Source organism: Panthera pardus, unplaced genomic scaffold, assembly GCF_024362965.1.
Source record: "Panthera pardus isolate Hobbes unplaced genomic scaffold, ASM2436296v1 HiC_scaffold_16, whole genome shotgun sequence".
NCBI lineage: Eukaryota > Metazoa > Chordata > Mammalia > Carnivora > Felidae > Panthera > Panthera pardus.
In genome coordinates this window covers 83,415,806-83,434,743 of record NW_026526721.1, presented here as the reverse complement: position 1 = coordinate 83,434,743, position 18,938 = coordinate 83,415,806, and positions in this window count along the sequence as shown.

The following is an 18,938-nucleotide window of genomic DNA, read 5'->3' as shown; positions in this document are numbered from 1 at the left end:
ACACACAGAGCATAAGTGGAGGAGGAGCAGAGAGAGAGGGAGATAGAATCCAAAGCAGGCTCCAGGCTCCAAGCTGTCAGCACAAAGTCTGATGCGGGGCTCAAACCCACAAACCGTGAGATCATGACCTGAGCTATATAGTTGGATGCTCAACTGACTGAGCCACCCAGGAGCCCCTGTTTTTATTTATTTTTGAGAGAGCACAAGCTAGGGAAGGGCAGAGAGCCTGATGCAGGGCTCGAACTCACAAACTGTGAGATCATGACCTAGGCCAAAATCAGATGCTTAGCCAACTGAGCCACAGAGATGTCCTCTGATAAAATTTTAGCAAATCAGGAAGGGTAATGTCCACTTCATAGCAGCATGAGTCTTTCCTTTTTTCTTTCCCTGTCAATTTACAACTAATGACACACATCCATAACCAAAAAAAAGGGGGAGAAGGGTTAGCAGGGAGTCTGCACACACAGCAATAGACCAGTACAGCCTTTCTAGCAGATGTGGGAAGTGAAAGTGGTGAGTAGGGGGTCTACCAGGCCATACATGGTTCAGCTGGAGAAACTTGTCACTCTGAGAAGAGATTATGGTGACTGGGTTGGGAAGGGGAAAGGAAAGGGAGGATGACAAAGACAACTGAGAAATGTGTTTCCTGCTGTCTGCCCTGGAATTTATGGCAAGAGGACTGCCAGTGAGCCTCTGAGAATCCCCACTACTGGAAGATCCCCATAGGGGCTGTGGGCACACCCAAAGCCCCAAGTGTCAAACACACACCTCCCCTGATTCTGCTGCCACCCTTTTTCTTCCCTTTCTCCCCACCAGTTGTTTGTTTTTTTTTTTTTTAAATACTTGCAGCTCCCAACCTTAGCAACAAGTCAGCTCTAGTAAGAGAAACTGAAAACTTGTGCTATCATGCCACCTTCTGGAAAACAAAGGGAAGGCTCCTAGTTGCCAACTAGTTGAACTGTTAGAATCAAAGCCTTACATAAGTATGAATGGTGGTTGCTATTTCAAATGTGGCAGCAGAGGAACTTTGCATCAAACACCATGAAAAACCACACTAATATGGTATCACAAAAAGAAAATGACATTTTTTCAGCACTGAACCCAAAATCATGGAATACTGTTATCTGATAAATAGCTGTTACCAAGAAATTCAGCAACATACAAGAAAATCCAGAAGGCAATACAATGATCTAAGGAATAAAATTAATGAGCTGAAGGAATACTTAACTAAAGAGATTGAAATACTATAAAAAAAAAAATCCTGTAGCTAAAGAACCCAGCACATGAGATGAAGAATGCATTACAAAGCATTGGAAATAGAGCAGATCAGTTGGACAAGAGAATAAGCTCAAGGATAGAATATAGAAATGCTTAGAGTGGCAGAGGAAAAAGATTTTTTTTTAATGAAGAAATCCTAGGAAAACTTTCAGACTCCATTAGAAGAACCAACACAAGATTAATGGGTACACCAGAAGGAGAAAAGAGGCAACAAGGAGCAGAGCATATTTAAAGAAATAATAGCTGAGAACTTTTCAAACCTGGGGACAGAACTGGATATACAAGTCCATAAAGCTAATAGAAAACCTTATCTCAATACAAAAAGACCTCTAAGATACATTAAATTAAAACTGTCAAAAGTCCACGATAAAGAATTTTAAAAGCAGGCAGGGGAATACAGACACTAAGCTAAAAGGAACCCACTGGGCTATCAGCAGATTTCTCAGCAGAAATTCTATAGGCCAGGCAAGAGTAGAATGATATATTCAAAGTATTGAAAACTAAAAATTTCCAGCCAAGAATACTCTATCTGGTGAGTCATCTTCCATATCTGAAGAAGAAATAAAGGAATTCCCAAACAAAACCTAAACGAGTTCACAAAAACTAGTACCTGTCTTAAACAAATGTTGAAAGAAGCTCTTCAAGCTGAAATAAAAAAATAAAAGTACCCAAAACTCTGCTTAAGGTGATAGAATTATAAAGCCATAGTCCTTTTTTAGAATAGTATATTAAACAGTTATAACACAAAGGTAAAAGGAAAAGAGCATTAAAAATAACTATCACTGGGGCACCTGGGTGGCTTAGTCCGTTAGGCATCCGACTTAGGCTCGGTCATGATCTTGTCCGTGGGTTTGGCCCCACGTTGGGCTCTGTGCTGACAGCTCAGACCTTGAAGCCTTTTTTGGATTCTGTGTCTCCCTCTCTCTCTGTCCCTTCCCTGCTCACACATTCTCTCTCAAAAATATAAATATTAAAAAAAAATTTTAAATCACTACTACAACGTGGTAATAAAATCACACTATAAAAGAGATAATTTGTGGCAACAAAAATAAAAGGGAAAGAGTTAAAGGATGAAAAAAGGAAATGAAGATAAATTGCTATCAGCCAAAAGAGGACTATTATATCTATGATGTGTTTTTTTTTATTTTTTATTTTTTTATTTTATTTTTTTTTCAACGTTTTTTATTTATTTTTGGGACAGAGAGAGACAGAGCATGAATGGGGGAGGGGCAGAGAGAGAGGGAGACACAGAATCGGAAACAGGCTCCAGGCTCCGAGCCATCAGCCCAGAGCCTGACGCGGGGCTCGAACTCACGGACCGCGAGATCGTGACCTGGCTGAAGTCGGACGCTTAACCGACTGCGCCACCCAGGCGCCCCTCTATGATGTGTTTTATATAAACCTCATGGTAGCCGCAAAGTGTAGAAACACAAAACAAACAAGTGGGGGAGACTGAGAAAATTACCATAGAAAACCATAAACTTAACAAAAGTAGAAACAAGGGGAAAAATGGAGAAATAAAATAACCAGAAGGGAAAAGATAAAGTGGCAGTACTAAATCCTTACCTATCAATAAGCTCCCTAACTGTAAATGGATTGAACTCACCAGTCAAAAGGCACAAGGCGGCTGGATGTATTTAAACTACATGCTGCCTAATGGACTCATTTTAGCTCTAAAACCACACATAGGCTCAAAATGAAAGGATAGAAGATGACATTCCACCAAAAGAAGGTAGGCATAGTCTTACTTAAACAAAATAGGCTTCCAGCCAAAAAGGGTAACAAAAAACAAAGAAGGTCATTATATACTGATATATACTGATAAAGGGGTCAATACATATCAAGAAGATATATCATAAGTATATACATTCCCAACACCCAAACACCAATATATATTGAGCAAATACTAACTGATCTTAAAAGATAAATACACATTATAATAATAATTGGGTATTTCAATACCCCACTATCAGCAGTGGATAAAGCAGACAAAATCAACAAAGAAATGTTAGAATTGAACCACGCATTAGAACAAATGGACTTAACAAACATACATAACATTACATCCAACAGCAGCAGAATACACATTCTTCCCAAGTGCACATGGAATAATCTCTAGGATAGAAAGGACACAAAACGTTTCTTAGCAAATTTCAGAAGATTGAAACCATAGCAACTATCTTTTCTCATCACAGTGGTGTAAAACTAGAAATTAAGTGAGATCTACAAATATGTACAAACTAAACAACACACTTCTAAACAGCCAATGAGTCAAAGAAATCAAAAGGGAAATAAGGGATGCCTGGCTGGCTCAGTAGGAGGCATGCTGACTTGATTTTGGAGTTGTGAGTTCAAGCCTCCACATTGGGTGTGGAGCCTGCTAAAAAAAAAAAAAAGAAAAAGAAAAAAGAAAAATCCATATCTAAACAAATGAAAATAGAAACACAGCATATCAAATATGGGGCACAGTAAAAATAGTTCTAAAATTTCACAACAATAAACACATATTAAGAAATTAGAAAGATCTCAACTTTACACCTCAAGGAACTATAAAAAGAACAAAGAAGGAAATTAAAGATCAGAGTAGAAATAAATGAAATAGAGACCAGAAAAATAATAAAAAGGATCAATGAAACCAAGAGCTAGTGCTTTGAAAAGATAAATAAAATTGACAAACCTTTAGCCAGACTAAGAAAAAGAGAAGACTCAGAAATGAAAGAGGAGACATTACAACTGGTGCTAAAAAAGTACAAAGGATCGTTACTAGCCACAATTATATGCCAACAAATTACATAATCTAGAAGAAATTGATATAATTCTCCAAATGTACAACCTACCAAGACTGAATCAGGAAGAAATAGAAAAACCAAACAGACCAATAGTAAAGCAATTGGATCTGTAATCAGAAAACTCCAGATCAGATGGCTTCACCGGAGGATTCTACAAAGAATTACTGAAAGAATTAACACCAATGCTGTTTGAACACTTCCAAAATATCAAGGAGGGAACATTTCCAAACTTATTCTATGAAGCCAGCATTACATTGATGCCAAAACTAGATAAAGATGCCACAAAAAAAGTACAGACCAATAGACCTGATGAATATAGATGCAAACATTCTCAACAAAATATTAGCAAATCAAATTCAAGAATACATTAAAAGGATTATACACCATGACCAAGTGAGATTTATCCCTGGGATGCTAGGATGGTCCAAGATATGCAAATCTGTAAGTGTAATGTATCACATAAAAGAAAATGAAAAATCACATGATCATTTCAATAGGTGCAGAAAAAGCATTTGACAAAATATAACATCCTTTCATGATAAAAACTCATAACAGATTGGGTATAGAAGGAACTTACCTCAACATAATAAAGACTACATACAACACACCCACTGCTAACATTATACTCAATGGAGGAAAATTGAAAGCATTTCCTCTAAGATCAGGAACAACACAAGGATGCCCACTCTCACCACTCCTATTCAATATAGTACGAGAAGTACTAGCTACAACAACTAGGTAAGACAAAGAAATAAAAGACATACAAACCAAAAAGAAGGAGTAAAATTGTCACTATTTGCTGAGAAGACCTTATATATAGAATATCCCAAGGAGTCAGTCCAAAAACTGTTGGATTTAATCGGTGATTTCAGTAAAGTGGACACAAAATCAACATACAGAAATCAGTTGCATTTCATTACACTAATGATGAAACATCTGAAAAAGAAACAAAACTATCTCATTCACAATAGCATCAAAAACAATAAAATACTTAGAAATAAGGTTAACCAAGGAAGTAAAAGATTTGTACAGTGAAAACTACAAGACTTTGCTGAAAGAAATGGAATATGACACAAACAAATGGAAAGTTACCCATGTTCGCAGATCAGAAGAATTGTTAAAATGGCTCTTCTATCCAATGCAATCCCCATCAAAATACCAAAGGCTTTTTCACAGAAGTTAAAGAAATAACCCTAAATTTTGTATGGAACCTCAGAAGACCCCAAATAGGCAAAGCAACACTGAGAAAAATGAACAAAGTCCAAGGTAACACACTTCCAGATTTCAAGCCATACACAAAGCCATACTAATAAAAACAGTATGATGCTGCCAAAATAAGAGACACTTCAACCAATGCAACAGAATAGAGAGCCCAGAATTAAATCCCAGCAGGTAAACTAATATTCAGCAAAGAAATCAAGAACACCCAGTGGTAAAATGATAGTCTGAAGTCTTCAAAAATGGTGCTGGGGAAAAGAAGTGTGAGTTGAAGTTATGATGGCAGAGGAGGAGGGGGACCCTAAGCTTGCCTGGTCCCTCGAACACAGCTAGATAAATATCAAATCATTCTGAACACCCAAGAAATCAATCTGAGAACTGAAAGAACAAACTGCACATCTATAGGTACAAAAATGGCCACATCATGAATTTAAATAAAAATTTTAAAAAGAAACAAAAAATGGTGCTGGGAAAACTAGAGAAACACACGCAGAACAATGCAATTGAACATACCACTCATAAAAATTAACTTAAAATGAATCAAAGACTTAAACATAGGATGTAATACCATAAAACTCCTACTAAGAAAATATAAGGAAGCGGCTCACCAGTATTGGTCTTGGCAATGATTTTTTGGACATGACACCACAAGCACAAACAAAAACAAAAATCAACAAATGGGGCTATTTCAAACTCTAAAGCCTCTTCACAGTAAAAGATACAATTAACAAAATGAAAAGACAACCTACAGAATGGGAGAACATTTTTGTAAACTATATATTAGATAAAGGGTCTATGTCCAAAATATATAAAGAACTCATACAACTTAACAAAAAGCAATCTTATTAAAAATGGACAGAAGAACTAAATAGATATTTTTCCAAAGAGGACATCAGAATTTTCAGCAGGCACATGAAAACATGCTCAGCATCACTAATCATCAGGGAAATGCACATCAAATCCCAATAGAAAAAGAAATAAAACCATCCAATGAGATGTCACCTCACACCTGTTAGAATGGCTATCATCAAGAAAACAAAGAGACAACAGGTGCAGGCAAGGACGCAGTAAAAAGGAAATCCTCGTGTTGTTGTTGGGAATGTCAATCAGTCCAATCACTAAGGAAAACAATATGAATGTTCCTCAAAAATTGTATAATAGATCTACCATATAATCCAGCAATTGTCAAAGGAAATGAAAACAGGATTTCAGCAAGATATACACACTCCTATGTTTACCATAGCATTATTCACAATAGCCAAGATATGCAAATAACCCAAATGCCCATCAACAGATGAATAAAAAAGAGCAGTACATATATGCAATGGATTATTATTCAACCATGAGAAAGGAGAGTAACATGCCATCAGCAGCAGCTTGGATGGACCTTGAGAACATTATGCTAAGTGAGAGAAGTCAGAGAAAGACAACTACTGTGTATCACTATATGTGGAATATAAAAAAAGTCAAACCTGTAAAAAAAAGGGGGGGGGGATAAGACTGATGGTGTTTAAGGGTACAAACTTGAAATGAGTAGTAAATAAGCCAGTACAGTATAATGAATATAGACATTAATATTGTGCTATAATTATATAATGTGATGATTGCTACAGTTACAATTATATTACATTATATACAAATGAATGTATCACCTTAAACTTACACAATGTTATATGTAAATACATTCAAATAAATGCTTATAAAAGTGGTTTTAAAAATAGCAAATTAAATATAATGTTTACCCCAGATATCAAAGCTTGTTCAACATTTGAAAATCAATTAATGAAGTTAAATCATTATGCTATACACCTTAAACTTATACAGTGCTGTATGTCAGTTATATCTTAATAAGTTTCTTTCTTTTCCCTTTAAGTTTCAACATAATCCATCATATCATCAGGCTAAAGAAGAAAAATCACGTGATCTTACCAACAGATGCAGAAAAAGCATTTGACAAAATCCAACATCCGTTCATGATAAAAACTTTCCTCAACTGGATAAGGGAATATCTATAAAAAACCTACAGCTAACACACTTAATGGTGAGAAACCAAAGTTTTCCTACTAAGATGAGGTACAAGACAAAGCCGTCCCTTCTCATCACTCCTTTTAACATTGCACTGAAGTTCCAGCTAATGCATTAAGAAAAGGAAGAAATAAAACTCTTTGTTCACAGGTGACATGATTATTTATGAAGAAAATCTGAAAGAATCGATCAAAAAACCTCTGGAACTAATAAGTGATTATAGAAAACTTGCAAAATATAAGGTTAACATGCAAAAGTCAATTACTTTATTTACCAGCAATGAACACGTGGAATTTGAAATTAAAAACACACCATTTAGATTAACACAAATGGAGTATTTAGATGTAAATCTAACAAAATATGTACAAGATCTAAATGAGGAAACTACAAAACTCTAATGAACAAAACCAAAGAACTAAATAGATGGGATATATATTGCATGTTTATGAATGAGAATAATAAATATTGTCAAGATGTCCGTTCTTCCCAAATTGACCTACACATTCAATGCAATCCCAGTCAAAATCTTACCAAGTGCACTAGAGAATGTGTAGAAAATACCAGCTATAGAATATGTTTTCTACAGGTGTTGAATGTAATGTTCTATAAACATTGATTATGTTGATATAATAGTGATTTTCAGTTCTATATTTATACTAGTTTTTTTGTTGTTTTGGTTGTTTGTTTTTGTGATTTGTTTTTGGTCAATTCTATCAATTACTGAATGATGAGTGATAAAATCTTCAACTGTAATTGTAGATTTGCCCATTTCTGCAATTTTTGCTACATACATTTTGAAGCTCTGTTATTAAATACATACACATTTAGGATTGTTATGGTTTGATAAATTGTTCCTTTTATCAATATGAAATGTCCTTTTTTACTTTATCTGATGTTAATATAGCCACACTAGTTTTGTTATGCTTACTCTTTGCATGGTTCATCTTTTTTTTTTTTTTTATTTCTGAGAGCGTGAGAGGAAGAGGCAGATAGAGAGGGAGACACAAAATCTGAAGCAGGCTCCAGGCTCTGAGCTGTCAGCACAGAGCCCAACATGGGGCTCAAACTCATGAACCGTGAGATCATGACCTGAGCCGATGTTGGATGCTCAACCAACTGAGCCACCCAGGAGCCCCTGCATGGTTCATCTTTTACTATCCTCTTACTTTTAACCCATCTGTGTCTTTATATTAAAGCGTGACTCTCAGATATAAGCATCTACTTGGGTCTTGCTTTTTATCTGCTCCAACAGTCTCTTTGAATTAGTGTTTAGCCTTGATGTTCGGTATAAATATTGACATATTTGCGTTTAAACTTTCTACATTGCTCCTATTTTCTGTTTGTTCCATCTCTATGTTGGGTCTCTACATTTCCTACCTTCATTTGGATTTATTATTTTTTAGCATTCACTCTCCTCTTTTGCCTTTTTAGCTCTTCCTCTATTTTCAGAGGTTACTCCTAGGAGTTATATACATCATCCTTACTTTGAACCAATCTATCTTGATTAATTATACCACTTCATCAATAATGTAAGAATTTTACAACAGTATAATTCCATTTACCTTTCTTCCAATCCTTTGTACTATTGTTATGTATTTACTTTTTTTTATAAACCCAAAAAACATTTTTTTCTTTAAACAATTTAAGAAATTAATATTTAAAGAAGTTTTTTATATTTATTTACATTTACCATTTCTAACAGTTTTAATTCCTTCCAAATCTGTACTTGCAAAAAGACTAGCAAATGTCACTAGATTGTGATTTTTATATGGTACCTTTTCTAATATTTTAGATGTCTTGTAATTGTGGACTCACAGTGGTGGTATAAGACAGATAATTAACAATGAGAATAATAGAATGAATTGGCTTGGACAAAGTGCCCATATGCATAATGCAAAATCTTTTATAAGAACTTTTATGTAAAAAAAATTTACAGAACTTATGGTATAAGTTGTACTTTTAGTGTTCATTGCTTGAGAAAACACACACATAGGAATATAAAGACCACTTGCACTAACAAAGGTACACAAAAGGTACAACCTGGAATAGAACTACCCTGCCAAATGCATTTTAAAATATGTGTGCAAAGGAAACAATCAACAAAACTAAAAGGCAACTGATGGAATGGGAAAAGATATATGCAAATGACATATCAGATAAAGGGCCAGTATCTAAAATCTATAAAAAACTCACCAAATTCCACACCCAAAAAATAAATAATCCAGTAAAGAAATGGGCAGAAGACATGAATAGACACTTTTCCAAAGAGGACATCTAGATGGCCAACAGACACATGAAACGATGCCCAACATCACTCATCAACAAGGAAATACAAATCTAAGCCACACTGAGATACCACCTCATGCCAGTCAGAGTGGCTAAAATTAACAAATCAGGAGACTGTAGATGCTGGCGAGGATGTGGAGAAACAGGAACCCTCTTGCACTGTTGGTAGGAATGCAAACTGGTGCAGCTGCTCTGGAAAACAGTGTGGAGGTTCCTCAAAAAATTAAAAATAGAACTACCCTATGACCAAGCAATAGAGCTGCTAGGAATTTACCCAAGGGATACAGGAGTGCTGATGCATAGGGGCACTTGTACCCCAATGTTTATAGCAGCACTCTCAACAATAGCCAAATTATGGAAAGAGCCTAAATGTCCATCAACTGACGGATGGATAAAGAAATTGTGGTTTATATACACAATGGAGTACTACGTGGCAATGAGAAAGAATGAAATCCTGCCATTTGCAGTAACACAGATGAAACTGGAGGGTATTATGCTAAGTGAAATAAGTCAGTCAGAGAAAGACAGATATCATATGTTTTCACTCATATGTAGATCTTGAAAAACTTAACAGAAGACCATGGGAGAAGGGAAGGGGGAAAAAAAGTTACAGAGAGGGAAGGAGGCAAACCATAAGAGACTCTTAAATACTGAGAACTGAGCGTTGATAGGGGGTAAGGGAGAAGGGAAAGTGGGTGATGCGCATTGAGGAGGGCACCTGTTGGGATGAGCACTGGGTGTTTTATGGAAGCCAATTTGACAATAAATTATATTTTTAAAAAAAGGAAAAAAAAATATGTGTGCATCTTGTGGGGTGCCTGGCCAGCTCAGTAGGTAGAGCATGCGATTCTCTATCTCAGTGTTGCAAGTTCAAGCCCCATGATGGGCACAGAGCTTGCTTTAAAAAAATAAAGTAAAATGTGTGCATTTTTGATTGTCACACTGGGGAGGAAGGAATCTACTGATAATTCACTTCCTGGGGTAAAATGTACAGATCCAGTACAGAATTGTCCTGCCCAAAAGTGCTCACAGAATCCAGACGAGAAACATGAAAAAGATCTGGCTATACTTTGAGGCATTACTTATTTTGCCTTGTTTTGAGAGAATAAGAAATTTCATGTCTAACCCTAACAGAATTCTTGATTTTTTCCCCATTTCTAATCCAGTTTTCTCCCATTACAGTTAATGACAGCATCATCCACACAACTGTTCCAATTAAAAATTTTTTTCCTGGGGCACCTGGGTGACTCAGTTGGTTAAGCATCCAACTCTTGATTTCAGTTCAGGTCATGATCTTATGGTTCATGAGTTTAAGCCCCACTTCAGGCTCTGTGCTGACAGCATGGAGCCTGCTGGGGATTCTCTCTCTCCCTCTCTCTCTGTCCCTCACCTGCGAGTGTTCTCGCTCTCAAAATAAACAAACAACAACAAAAACAACCACTTGAGAATGTCTTTCCTTCTCTCCCCTGACATAGTCAGTCATCTATCATTAAATTCTCTGATCCCACCTTCAAAATATATCCCTAATCTGCCCACCTCTCTTCTACCATTATCACATCAGTTCAAACCATCATCACCTCAAGTCTAGACACTAATCTCTTATCAACCTGGGAACCATTCTCCACACAGGAAACAGAGTCCTCTTTTACTTTTAGTTAAGTAGGCTCTTTGACCAACGTAGGGCTTGAATTCATGACCCTGAGATCAAGAGTCACACACTCTAGGGGACCCAGTCAGATGTCCCTAGAGTCATATTTTAAAAGCAAAACTCAAATGCTTCCCTTCCTTATTTTAAAATCTCAGAAGACATCCCGATGGAGTTTGAAATTCAGACTCCTTGTGCTGGCTCACAAAATCATAATATGTGATGTGTATCCTGCCTGCCCCTCTGTTCTCATCTTACGTCACTCTCTCTTACCTAATGAGCTGCCACATTACTGCCTTCCCTTCTGTTCCTCAAACTTACCAAATCCATTCATCCCTCAAGGATTTTGCAGTCCTGTTCTCTCTGCATGGAATGTTCTTCTTTGCTAGGTCTTCATGTGGCTGGCTCTTTTTCTTTTGGAGCTCCAGCTCTGCTGAACAATTCAGAATCTCTAGAAGTAGGACTAAGCAGTTACATTAAAAATAAGCTAAAAAATTCAAATACACCGAATCTGAGCCAGTGAACTAAGCATTCTTTTCCTCGTGTCTGTAAGCAAATTACGGATTTGTTAATAAATCTAGAAATAAGCATATGAGTATCCAATTCAAAATTGTTTTTCCTTTAGGAAAATGTCTTTCACACTCAGTGCAGACAGTGGTTATATAAGGCCACTGGAGCGGCCACCCAACAACAATAAAGAGGCTTAAAGAGAAGAGGTATAACATTCTGTGATTACAATCTGTGGAGACTTCCAGTCAGCAGCTAGTCCTGTTCCATGAAGTCATTCAGGGATCCACATTTTTCATCCTGTTGATCTGCCATTCTGGGATATTATCACCACCTGCATGGCTGAAGTTGAGTTGACATGGGTTCTAATTGACAGGAAGAGAAAATGTGGAAAAATAATGATGTTAAGGCACTAATCCAGAACTAAGACACATCATCTCTGATTATTCTATTGGTAAGAAATTAGTTATGTATCTACACCAAGCAATGTCCCCAGACAGGTAACCATGAGCCAACTACAAGGAACTATGGAAGTAGGAAGAACAGATTTTGATGGACTTTGCCACAGTGTATGTGGAGCTAAGTTTTATTTAACACTTCAGGTTACTCAATAACATCTCTTCCACCAGAGAATGATCCAACAGATTGGAGATAGTTTGTTGCCTCTGTTTCACATGAAGGCATTATGGAATCAGAGATTGTTAATATAGAAGGAACCCTCATTTGACAGATGTAAAAACAGATTGAATTGAAACACACTTACCCTCAAGTTTACAATGATCAGTAGTGGAATCAAGGCTCTATCTGTTTTTCTGATACTTACCAGAATGTAACCGTGGAAATACAATCACATCTTCAGTTTCAACATTGCCACCTCTCTAAACTAATATTGAGATGTACACATTAAAAAACTGGCTATTCATAGAACCACCTCTAAAGCTGTTTATGGGACATAGTTGAAAGCATCCTGTGATGTCTCTATTCTACATATCAAAAGCAGTGTGTTCTCACTGTGTTGAATTCATAAAAAGTCTTAATGATAAGAAGTAAAATCCATCCATTCTTTTCCAATAATCTTGCTTTAAAAGTACTGAGGATTTAATAATTACACATAAAATGCAATATGAATTAGCTATTCTGCAGTAGAGTTCTAGTTCTTTCAATATTTTTAAGACTTCTCATTCAAGGGTTGATTGTAAATATAGAAACCAGGTTCTACAAACTGAAAAACTGTAACAATGTTTATGGCCTTGGAATTAATACCTGCATTTCATAGTGTTGTGAAGATTGGACAGTAAAGTGTCAATAAAGTGCATGGCACAATATAAAGCTTAGTGAGTGCTCAAAAAATGAAGGCAAAACCCAAAAGAGGAGGGCTATTTCAACAACAACAACAAAAAAGCTACATTTTTAACACTTGGAATGTTTTTCAAAATCTCAGCAACAACACTAATTCTCTTTTTATGAGAAAATAATTACCAATTCATTTATCAAAAATGACTCCAGATTTCTAGGGTCTGGGAAGCCAAAGGTAACCACAACTTATGTGCAACTGTACAGTCTTGGGAACATCTTAGGCACTAATGTCTGACCCACCTGTAGAAAGAGAACTTCATGGCTACCCAACATATCTCCAGGATGATAGATCTCCTTGGAATTACTGTACTGCCTTTTCCCCTCAGACCAAGTGGGGTAGCTTCAGACCAGATTTTCATTATAGGAAGTTATGAAAAAAAGTCATTTTGATTAGGCTTACTTTACAAATGACTAAATTCACCTACTTCCCATCTGTAGAAAGCAGTGGGAAGAATCTCACCAGCAACTTCAGAATGAGGCCAAAGTGCAGTAAATTCTCATTCATAGTTATAAAGGTGCTGCAAATACTGAACCATTGTTCCTAGATAAATCAGGGTTATGTTCCTATAAGCCTCTGGTTACATTTTCATCAACCAATCAATATATAACCTTGCTTTTTGTGTGTTTCTCTTTAAAGACACTTTAACATATATATAATGTACATCTATATCTATTCACCATATATATAAAGTGTATGTATATATAAAAAGTATATATATACACATATATATATATATACACATATGTATATATATATAGTGTGTGTGTGTGTGTGTGTTTAATGTAAGCTCTACACCCATTTGAACTCATGATCCCGAGATCAAGAGTTGCATGCTTTACCAACTGAGCCAGCCAAGTGCCTCAATTTTTATTTTTAATATGTATCATTGATTCATTAACATTGAACTCACAACCAACAGAATTTATAATTCATGCCTGAATGAAGCTTAGCTAATGCATGCATTGTCTCCATAAGGCACATCACGGCCTCTTGCACTTAGAATACAAGACAGCACTTCAGCACTACACTTGTGGCCATTTTAAACAGCAAAATCACTACCCCCCCCCCAAAAGCATAAAATATGAAAACCGTGGCACCATATATATCAAGAAAAGGACATTTGTATAAGGTATGAGAGCTAAAACATGAAAGCAGAGCATCGCCTTGTTTGACCTCAAGTAGGAATGTGCATGACAGGCAACTCAAATTTTTGCCACTCTATACATGGCCATAAAATGACTGCCTAGGTATTGCAAGTATGGATGTGGGGATTACAAATAGAGTTTAGTGAGTAGGCAAATTCACAAATACAGAATCCACAAACAATCAGAACTATATATGTTCTTCTTAATTGATTAATCAATATAATTTTCAAATCTAAGTCAACAATCTTGCATGTTAGAGCTTTTACCGACCACAAGAACTAAAGAAACTTAGAGGATTCTTAAATTTCTTCTTTCAAAGATTTAGTGTATATTCACTATGTGTGAAACGCTTAAGTGCCAAGGATTCAGAGTCAAATAAGCCACAGTCCTTGTTATCAATATTGTTCTTATGGTCTAATTGGAGATAGACAAGTAGTATCCATGTACTGTAGTAAGTGCTATAAAAAGAATAAATAGAAGGAAAGGGTACAGGAGCACAGAGGAAAACCATCTAAATCAGATTGAGGCATCAGAGAAAGCCTTCCAGGCTGATGACACTCAAGCTGTTCTGTTGTTATTTTTAAAACTACTAGGAATCATTTAAAGTAAAGGGTACAGAAAGTGGAAAATGCACACTAAGGAAAATACATGAAAAGCCTTCAAGGTGCAAAAACCCAACTACACAAAGGGTGCACATGAACTGGGATGCAGGCAGAGAGTAGTATGCAGAGGGTGCTGGTTTAACTAAGTTAAATGGTAAGAACTTTGTTTACTCAGGGACAACTCACCAGCAAATCCCTCTCCTATAGCATCCATCTTTCTGCCTACTGCATCTTTCTCATACAACCATTTTGTAATTTCTCCGATCTTTACAAAATCTACTCTTCCCCTTCCAGCTACTACACTGTTTCTTTGCTCCTCTTTGCTGCAAAACTACTTGAGAGTTGCCTGTCCTCACTATCCCAACTCCTCTTCTCCAATTCTCTCTTGAACCCACTTCAATCAAGCATTCTCTTTCCATTACTCCAGCGAAGCTGTTCATCAAGGTCAACAATGACTTTCATATTGCTAAACCCAATATTCAATTTGTAATTCTTGTTTTTCTTGAGCTATCTGCAGCCTTTGACAGTTTATCACTCCCTCCTCCTCAGAATAATCTCTCCACTTGGCTCCTACCACACTTAGCTGTTTTTCCTCCTACCTCACTGGTCGCTCATCTGTTTTCTGTGCTATTTCCTCCCCCACTAACCTGATCTCTTAACATTAGAGTGTCTCAGGGCTCAGTCTTTGAACTTCTCTTTTCTGTCCACATTCATTTTTGGTGATCTCATCTACCTACTCAGAATTTCATTGGCTCATATAGGCATCATAAACATGTACCCTGAACTGAGCTCCTAATCTTTTTCTACAAAACCTGTTGCTCCCATATCTTCTAAATCTTTATTAATAGCAATTCCACCCATCCAATTTCTCAGGCCAAAAACCTTGGAATAATCTTTGAGCTCTTTCTTGCTTCGCTAGGACAACCCCTCCTCCTCTATGACATCACTCCTCCCTTCATTTATACCTAGTTCCTCAGAAAATCCAGTTAGATCCACCTTTAAAATATATCTTTTTGTCAGCTCCACTGTTTCCACCCTGGCCTGAGTTACCATCGTCTCTCATCAGGATAACTGCATTAATTTCTTAGTTGACTTCTTATAAATGATCTATTGCTGTAACTAATTATCCCCAAACTTCAGCATCTTAAAATAACAAGCATTACCCCACAGTTTTGGGGGATCCAGAATCTGAATGCAGATTCAATGTGGGTACCTCACAAGGCCACAGTCAAGCTGTTAGAACTGTAGTCGCATCTGAAGGCTCCTCTGAGAGAGGATCAGCTTCCAAGCTAATTGATGTGGTTGTTGGCAATATTTAGCTCTCTATGGGTTGTTGGACCAAGAGCCTCAGGTCCTCACTGGCCTGAGGTCACCTTCAGTTTCTTGTCACGTGGGCCTCTTTTAAAGGCACGTCACAAAATGGCAGCCAGCTTCCAACAGCGAGCAAGTGAGACAGCAAGAAAGAACGTGCAAAATAGAGACTATAACAATCTCAGAAATGATATCCCATCACTTTGCCATACTCTATTCAGTAGAAGCAAGTCACTAGGTCCAGCCCACAGTCAAATGGAAGGGATTACACATGGGTGTGAATCTCATGAGGCAGGGATCATTGGGGATGTTTTAGAGGCTGGCTACTACAACTCGTCTTCTGCTTTCACCTTATCCCTCCCACACACACATACACACACAGTCTTTCCCCAACCTATCAGGTAAGGCACTTTTGTTAAATCTCAGGTACAGAACTGATATTCCTCTGCTCAAACTCTCCAATGACTTCCCACCTCACTATAAAAGCCAGAGGAGTAACAATGGCCCATAAGGCCACACACAATTTGCTGTTAAGATTTTATTTAAGTAATCTCTACACCCAACATGGGACTCAAACTTACAACCCTGAGATCAAGGGTTGCATGCTATACTGACTGAGCCAGCCAGGCACCCTACTACCTGTTACCCTTGATCTCACTTCCTATTACTCTCCTCACTCCCTCATCTCCAGCCTGCTAGCCTCCTTGATGTTCCTCAAACATGCTGCCAACTCAGAGCCTTTATGGTTGCTATTTGCTATGTCTGCAAGCTTTCATCAGATGTATGCTCAGCCTATTACTTCATTTCTTTAGGTACTCAGCTATCTCAACGAAGCCCTCCTTGATTACCCTTTTTAAAATTGCACATTCTCCTGTCCCCTTCCCTGCTTTTCCCCTCTCCCTGGCACTTCTCATTATATATCACAATATATATTTTACTTATTACATCTCCCCACACTTGAGCTCCATGAGAGCACTTATTTTTTTGTTCACTGCTATATTCCTGGGATAATATCTGACACGTTAAGGGATTAGAGACATTTGAATGAGTGAATTAATTCTGAGAGCTCTGAGGAGTCACTAAAGGATCTTAATTAAGCCTTTTAGATAAGACATCCAGGTAACAGCAAGAAAAAGTGGTTGGAAGAAAAGTAGACTAAAGGTATATAGGAAGCCACAGCAAGCACTTAGGCAATCCATGATGAAAACTTAAAGGCAGTCAATATATCATATGGACACATAAAATAGTGATGCAAAACTTGTAAATATTCCAAACCTGATCTACAAATTCTATACAACCGTCAAAATCCCAGCGGCATTTTCTTGCAGAAATTGACAAGCTGATGCTAATATTTGTATGGAAATGTGAGGGACACCAAATAGCCAAAATTTTTTTGAAAAACAAGTCAGAGGAGTTACATTTCCTGATTTTAAAACTTAACTAACAAAGTTACAGCAATCAAGACTATGTGATTCTGGCATAAGGAAGGACATATAGACTGATGGGAATTAAGAATCCAGAAATACACCCATATATTTATGGGCAATTGGTTTTCAACAAAAGTGCCAAGACCATTCAATGGAGGAAAGAATAGTCTTTTCAACAAATGGTAAGGGGACAGTTGGATATTCATGGGCAAAAGAATTAATTTGCCTCCTACTTCATGCAATATATAAAAATTAACTCAAAATAGGTCAAAGGAACAAAGGTAAGAGCTCAAACCATAAAACTCTTATAAGAAAACATTAAGTGTAAATTTTCTGACATCAGATTAGGCAATGGTTTCTTAGATTTGATATCTAAAGTATAAGCAAAAGAAAAAAAATGAATTGGACTTTATTAAAATTAAACTTTTGTGTCACAAGGAACTATCAAGAATGTGAAAAGACAATCCACAGAATAGAAAATATTTGTAGATCATATATCTGGTAAAGATCTAGTATTTAGAATATATAGAAAACACAGGTTAACAATATAAAAAGTAACTCAATATAAAAATGGGCATACAACCTACTCAAATTAAATACTATAGAAATAGAAAAACTGAGCAGACCAATAACTAGTTAGAAAATTGAATCTGTAATAAAAAAAAAAACTTCCTAACAAGGAAAAGTCCAAGACCAGATGGCTTCACTGGAGAATTCTAGCAAACATTCAAATACTAATCCTCCTCAAACTCTTCCCAAAGATGGAAGAAAAGGGAATGCTTCTAAACTTATTCTGTGAGGCCAGCAATGCTGATACTAAATTAGCCAGACAAGGAAACACTACAAGAAAACTACAGACCAACATTCCTGAAGAACACTGATACAAAAGTTCTCAACAAAATACTAGCAAACCAAATTCACCAGCACATTAAGGAATTCTACACCACACCAAAGTGGGAGTTATTCCCACAATGCAAGGACAGTTCAATATATGAAATTCAATCATTCTGATAAACCACATTAATTGAAGGACAAAGCCACATTATCTAGCTAATTGATGCAGAAAAGCAGTTGACAAGACTCAACACCCTTTCCTGACTTAAAACAAACTAAAAATAGAAGGAAACTATCTCAACATAATAAAGGCCATACATGAAAAGCCCACAACTACTATTATATTCAATGCTGAAAGATGTAAAACTTTTCCTCTAAGAAAAGGAACAAAACAAAGATGCCCACTCTTGCCACTTCTATTCGGTATGCCATTGGAAGTCCTAGCAGAGCAAGTAGGCAAAAATATGAGAAAAAAAGGCAACTAAATTGAAAAGAAGTAAAATGATTGGTTTGC